This window comes from Poecilia latipinna, unplaced genomic scaffold, assembly GCF_001443285.1.
Source record: "Poecilia latipinna isolate Pla-1442-1.1 unplaced genomic scaffold, P_latipinna-1.0 Scaffold754, whole genome shotgun sequence".
Classification (NCBI taxonomy): Eukaryota; Metazoa; Chordata; class Actinopteri; order Cyprinodontiformes; family Poeciliidae; genus Poecilia; species Poecilia latipinna.
In genome coordinates this window covers 32855-38854 of record NW_015113370.1, presented here as the reverse complement: position 1 = coordinate 38854, position 6000 = coordinate 32855, and the positions used below count along the sequence as shown (strand labels likewise).

The window sequence follows — 6000 nt, the reverse complement described above, 5'->3', positions numbered from 1 at the left end:
AATAGTATATAAAAAAAAAAATATATATATATATATATATATATATATATATATATATATATATATATATATATATATATATAGACCCGCTAGCATTATATATTGCTAGAGCTAGCGGGAGACCATTTCTCCCACTAGCACTGGACTCGCGCGTTTGTTTTGGTTGAATTTACCCAGAATGACCCCTGTTAAAGTCTGCTTCGTATTTTTGGAGCGGTCTCTGGCCCGCTTGGCAGCAGGGCACGGGTGAGTGACTTTGGTTACTGTCAGAGGAATCTAATTTCAGTCGTTTGCTTTCAGCGACTCTTTTGGTCATTATCCAGACGTCATGACAATAGGAAAGGGCTTAACTATAGAAAGGACAATAAATAACGTGAAACACAATAAATCAGAGAAACACCTGCATTATTGCATACAAGACCCAAATCCATCTATAAATCACACGTTCCATCCTGCCGTCACTTGTGACAAAGAAGCCAAGGTACCACTCATCCAGCAAGAGACTGATCCAATCCATCCTTTGAGTACCATGGCCTCAGACTTGGACGAGATGATTCTCATTCTTTTGCCCCTCAAAATAAACAGAAAATGCTACACATGCTTCATGGCTTATTTGTAATTAGTATAGAACAGATCTCTGCTTGCTGGAATAGTTCGCCCTAAAAATACCTGATGTTTATATTCCAACGAAATCAGTAGATGAAGTTTGAAAAGGCAAATTTTTTCCATACTCATACTTTTTCTTTCCATCCTTATGCACACTTTTCACGACTCCGTAAGAGCTCTGGAGAAAAAGGCAATAATTTTTTGTCAATGCAAGTCCAAAAATAGGGTAACTTACGCGTTTGGCAGCTAAGTCATAAAAATATGCAGATTACCCTCAGAATCCAATCTCGACAAATTTCGATTACAGTCTTTCTCTGGAAGATTAAACAAACTAAGATCTTTTTATTGATATATCATTTCATTAAAATGTAAATTAAAGGCAAAAACAGGATAATGATAAGTGATATTACTCACAATCATTTCTTTTTCTTCAGCTGGATAGAAGAAGCTACACAGGGAAGATGGCAAGGTAAAGAAAAACAGAGCCAGACTGCATACAAATACCCTCATACCTCTCTCACAGCTTTTGGGTCTTTGTTAAATTAGCTTCTCCCCTGACTCTTCATAAAAACTAATTTTCCTTAGCTGCAATTTTGTAAAACTGACTCCTCCAAATGAGTTGTGAGCATGTATTCCCTCAGCTCTCTAGTCCTAACAAATATACTGCAAATGTTATCTCATGTCCATTCGTAAGTTGGTGCATCCCATAGGCCTAGTCACTATACCACCCGTACCAATATCATAAACGACTGCAGTGGAAGGCTTCATTAGGGCAGCAATGCCCCTCTAACCCCCATAATCAGGGTATTTTCCTCAAGCACAGTGGGATGGCACTTTATGGTCCAAGTGGGGCTCTGTTAATGAGGAAGTGTACATGTCTCTCCATTTCCTGTCTAGTCAGTTTCTGCAGTTTCTATAGCTTGGACTATTATAATAATAATATGGCTTTTTTTTTTAATGAGGTATATTTATCTTGATCATAAATCAAACCCCACAAAGTCACACACAGAAGGATCAGAAACACACAGCCTTCCACAAAGAGAGGCTAAACAGGATGCAGCTCAACATCGACATTTGGAAAATGAGAAAAATATTTTGATCTCCTAACAGATTGTTCATTGCACTGCACCACTGCACTTCACTCCACTCACAAGATGACATATTTTAAATACAAAACTGCTTTTCTCCAAGCCTCTTTTTTGTTGTTGTTAAGTGCAATATTTTTCTTGAGTGGATATAAAACTTATATATGTTTTCATATTTTTAGATAGAGTGCATGGTGTATTTTTACACTGAACTGTTTTTATTCTATTGTTTTTTTTTTATTTCTGTTGCTTTCATTTTGTACTGCCCACTTTTATCTTATCTTATTCTAAGATTCTGCTGAATTGTTTTGATTTAGCTACAACAATCTCTTATCACAAACAATTGGTGTGTCTGAATCACCAAAATATAAGTGTTTTCATGACCTCATAAAGAAACTCTGCCCAGATGAGTCAACAAAAGTCCTGAGAAACCATCCAAGATTCAGTTAAGGGGCTTTTCTTTGTTCTTCTGCTTTTCCTGTAAAATTCCTGCCAGTTTTTGTTTTGATTACCCTCTATGTCGTGGACGTGGTAAATGAAAGTTAGACTTTTAATCAGTTTATTTAGTATCCTAAATGTAAATTTCTTTAGTCACATCATCCAACTATTAGCCTGAAGAAGCAACGTTTTAAGTTGTGCTTTTTTCATTATTTATTTGTGAATCTCTTTTTTATGTAGTTAATTTCTTGTAAGAAGACTTTAGTGTGATCAGTTACATTAATTACTTGCTCCTAGTTTTTTTTTTTTTTCCTAACATCTTTAGGCAAAATCTAATTATCTTTGAATGATAGTAAAGAAATCTTAATCTGAGAAACATTCAGAAATTCCATTGCTTCTCTAAATTTGAGACAGAAAAGAAAGAATCCCGCCCTCAGGCTGACTTCTGATCGATTATAAGATTGATATATTCATGCAGATTAATAGTTTAATGTGGCTTATTAACGCTTTAATACTTCAAGCAACCTGGCCTTAAACTAGCATGATGACAGCTGAATTACAGCTAATGTCGCAGCAAACACTTTCTCAGAGTTTCCACAAATACTCTGCTTTTTCACATTCTGCTCTCGGCCCACTCAATCTTTTCAATCCCTTTTCTCCACACCTCTCATCCCTCGCTGTACCTGACTGTCCTCCTTTCCATCATCCCCTCTTCACTCCCAGGGCTCGTTGACATTAACCTGGAGCACTCACATTTTCCCATGGTTCCCCATGTTACTCTCCACATGTCAGAGCGGGAGGCTTTATGGCCCACATCCATCAGCGTCACATGCCAGGATTTATGGGAGATGGAGTCCAAACTCAATAGCTCTGAATCAGTCCTGATGAATCCGACCCCTGGGCCGCCGTGTGATTTAATACATGAGCATCTTAGCCCCTCGCCCCCACATAACCCGGCCTCCCTCCCGCTTCAAGCCCTCTCTTCACTCATACTCGGTTCCCGCCTTTATCCTCCTGACAAGTCCTCCACCTTGTCAATCACTGGAACCAAATGGAGATTTCTTTTCAAGGACTATTGGGGCAGGTTAACAAAATCACATAGACGCACATGTGTTCAGGAAAAAGTTAGTGCCGCTGTATTAACTCTCCAAGTACAAGTAGATACTAGCAACCTTTAAATTCACATAAAGATGACAAGAGCAAAAGGATGTAAGGGTATTAAATTTACTTAAATTGAACTAGTTGTTTATTGTTGACTGTAAACTTTTCTAGACTTTCTAGAATTAGCCAGAATACGGTTTGTAAAGTTCTTCTGGGGTGCAACAAGATCACGGTGTACTCCCCATTAGTTGTGATGGAGGGTGACAGTTCCCCCAGCTGTAGTTAGCATGTTCAAAACCGCAATAGTAAAATTGCTGTGATTCATTGTTGCAGTGGCAGCATGAGTCCTCCATGGAGAAAGCTGGTAGCAGCAGTAGTAGCTTCTCCGTGACATAGGGCCCACTTGCACCTGCATGGATTGGTCATCGGAGAGCTGGAAGGAGCTGCTGGCCTCATGCCAAGGCTACATCCTAATCACGCTCATGCTAAGCTGGCAGCGCTCCAAGTAGCCTAATTTATTGTAACGTTTGGCACTGCAATTGCCAAGCACACTGGGCCCCGGAAATGCTCGACAAGTAACAAAAAAGAAATTCATCAAGCGACTGAAACGGACCCCATGAAAGAAACTAAAGCAAAAAAATTGCCCCACCTGGGCTCCACACGAAAGAGGACTGCCCAAGAATGTTTTTAACCCCAAATGACCTCTAGATGTTAAAGTTAAAGGCAACTCATTATAGAACAAAAAGGAGCACTAGAGCCAGATACCGCTTTTCAACAACCATTCATAATATCTTTTACCTTCCCAAAGGATTGTGCTGTGCTTTACCTTTTATCGTTTTTAGTAAAAATAAAAAGAGTTCGCAGTTAAGATCAAACAAAAACAAATCTAAAATATTTTGTTTCTATTTCCTTTTGATTCCTGGAAAGCACTTTGTGTTGCCTGGTTGCTGAAAATGTGCTATATATATCTGATCAAGATTTATTGATTTCCAAATGAGTTATTAGGTATAATCGAGAAAAAAAAAATCAAAACAGAAAAAGGAAATAAAAATCTAAATAAGAGTTCAGAATATTTTACAAGCTGCCACAGAGAATGGCTAAGAATTTCACAAAAGGAGCAGCTAAAATAAAACTTTCTATATCCTCCAAATACAATGAGAATTTATAAATTCCAAGTTCTGAAAGCAAATGTTATTGTTTGACAAAAATATTAACATTAATAAAGCATTTAAGACAGATTTTAATTTATGGTTGAGTCCACTAATTTCAGAGCAGCCAAACACTTTTTACTTCTCTGGTGTTTTTCACTATCAAATTAAGAAAGTGAAATAAAAGGTGTTAAATCAAACAATGTATTTGGAGTTTGAATTGAAGCATAACAGTCTGGGAAAGGTTTAATTATGCTACAAACTACTATTAAAATATGATAAGTCAGATATTGTTGATGAGAAGCAATCAGGGAGTGGGAGCGTTTATTTTTTTTGTAGAAGTTTTATGTTACATATAATATAAAATTAAGTTTTTCATAGACAATATTTTGTGACTTTGGAAAAAAAAAAAAGAATTGATTTTCAGTCATAAACCCAAAGGGTGAGTTGGCCAGTGTGCAAAATACCATTTTAGTGTCAACAAAGGAATTTTTAAAAAGATATTAACTTAAAATCTGCTATGTAGTAAATGATCAATTTGATGACAGAGGATCAAGTTTTGTTTTTTTGTTTGTTTGTTTTTTGGTTGGCTCTAGCGGTCTTTATTTGAAAGTAGTTCGACAGGAAACTGGGCAACGAGAGAGGGAGAAGACATACGGCAAATGTCGCCAGGCCGGGAATCAAACCTGCCACCACCGCCACGAGGACCAAGGCCTCAATACGTGGGTCGTGCTTTGCCCCTGCGCCACCACAGCACCATCAAGTTCTGTTTTTATTTTTGCTCAACTTATTCTAGAAAACAGGATCTTCACATTCAGTTCACCTAAGGTAGAAAGCTGTCTTAGAACTGGATAGAAAAATGAGAGAAAATGGGCAAAATCCAAAGAAAAACATTAAAAGTGCATCATAAAGGCTGAAAACCTTAAAAAAAAATTGCAAAAAAGAAAAGAAAAATCTTTAGAATGAATCTAAAGAAATTAAAAGTGGTTTCAAACTTCTGCTGTAACTATTCTTACTCTCAGGTTCTCTAACCAGATCCAAGAGAGGACATCACTGTTGGAGCCCCTGAAAGTTTGAGACGACACTCTTCCACGTCACGGTCCACCGCAGAATTAATCAGTGCGGCTGCGCTGGTCTACATATATATAGCGCTGTGACTTAGGGGAATTAGTGGTCAGAGGTTAAACTGTGTTCACTGGCTTACGGCACACTTTATTACACAGTTATTTGATATATTTACCAATCCCGAAACTCGCTTCGATATGGAGTTGGTTATCTAAAACCTCTACAGTAGCACACACACACTGAAACACACTTCTCAGCTGGAGGACAGGAAATAATATTGCCCTGCGGCCCCCCAAACAGGCATGAACCCTAATAAATGCTTCACACTGAAAGAAACAGTGAGGTAGTTCCGACACCTCTGAGCCTCCCCCAGCGAATACATTCAGAGCTAAGCCTGGTCACAGGTCAGGAGAGCTTGTAGCTCTCTGTGGTAAAGGGAGCATAGCCGCTTGAACCTGTAATATGCTCCTCTCTCCCCAGATGCCACTTGTTGGGGTTTTAGTGCAGGGGAAATTACACCTGCTCCCTGTGTGTCGATGCGCGTCTCAGGCTGAAAC

The 6000-nt window shown here is 38.4% G+C and overlaps 1 protein-coding gene across 1 annotated transcript in view; it reads right to left on the bottom strand.

Annotated features, from left to right (window-relative positions):
* The window catches only part of wwox (WW domain containing oxidoreductase), a 174786-nt gene that overhangs the window by 146070 nt on the left and 22716 nt on the right, over positions 1 to 6000 (bottom strand). The window lies entirely within an intron of this gene.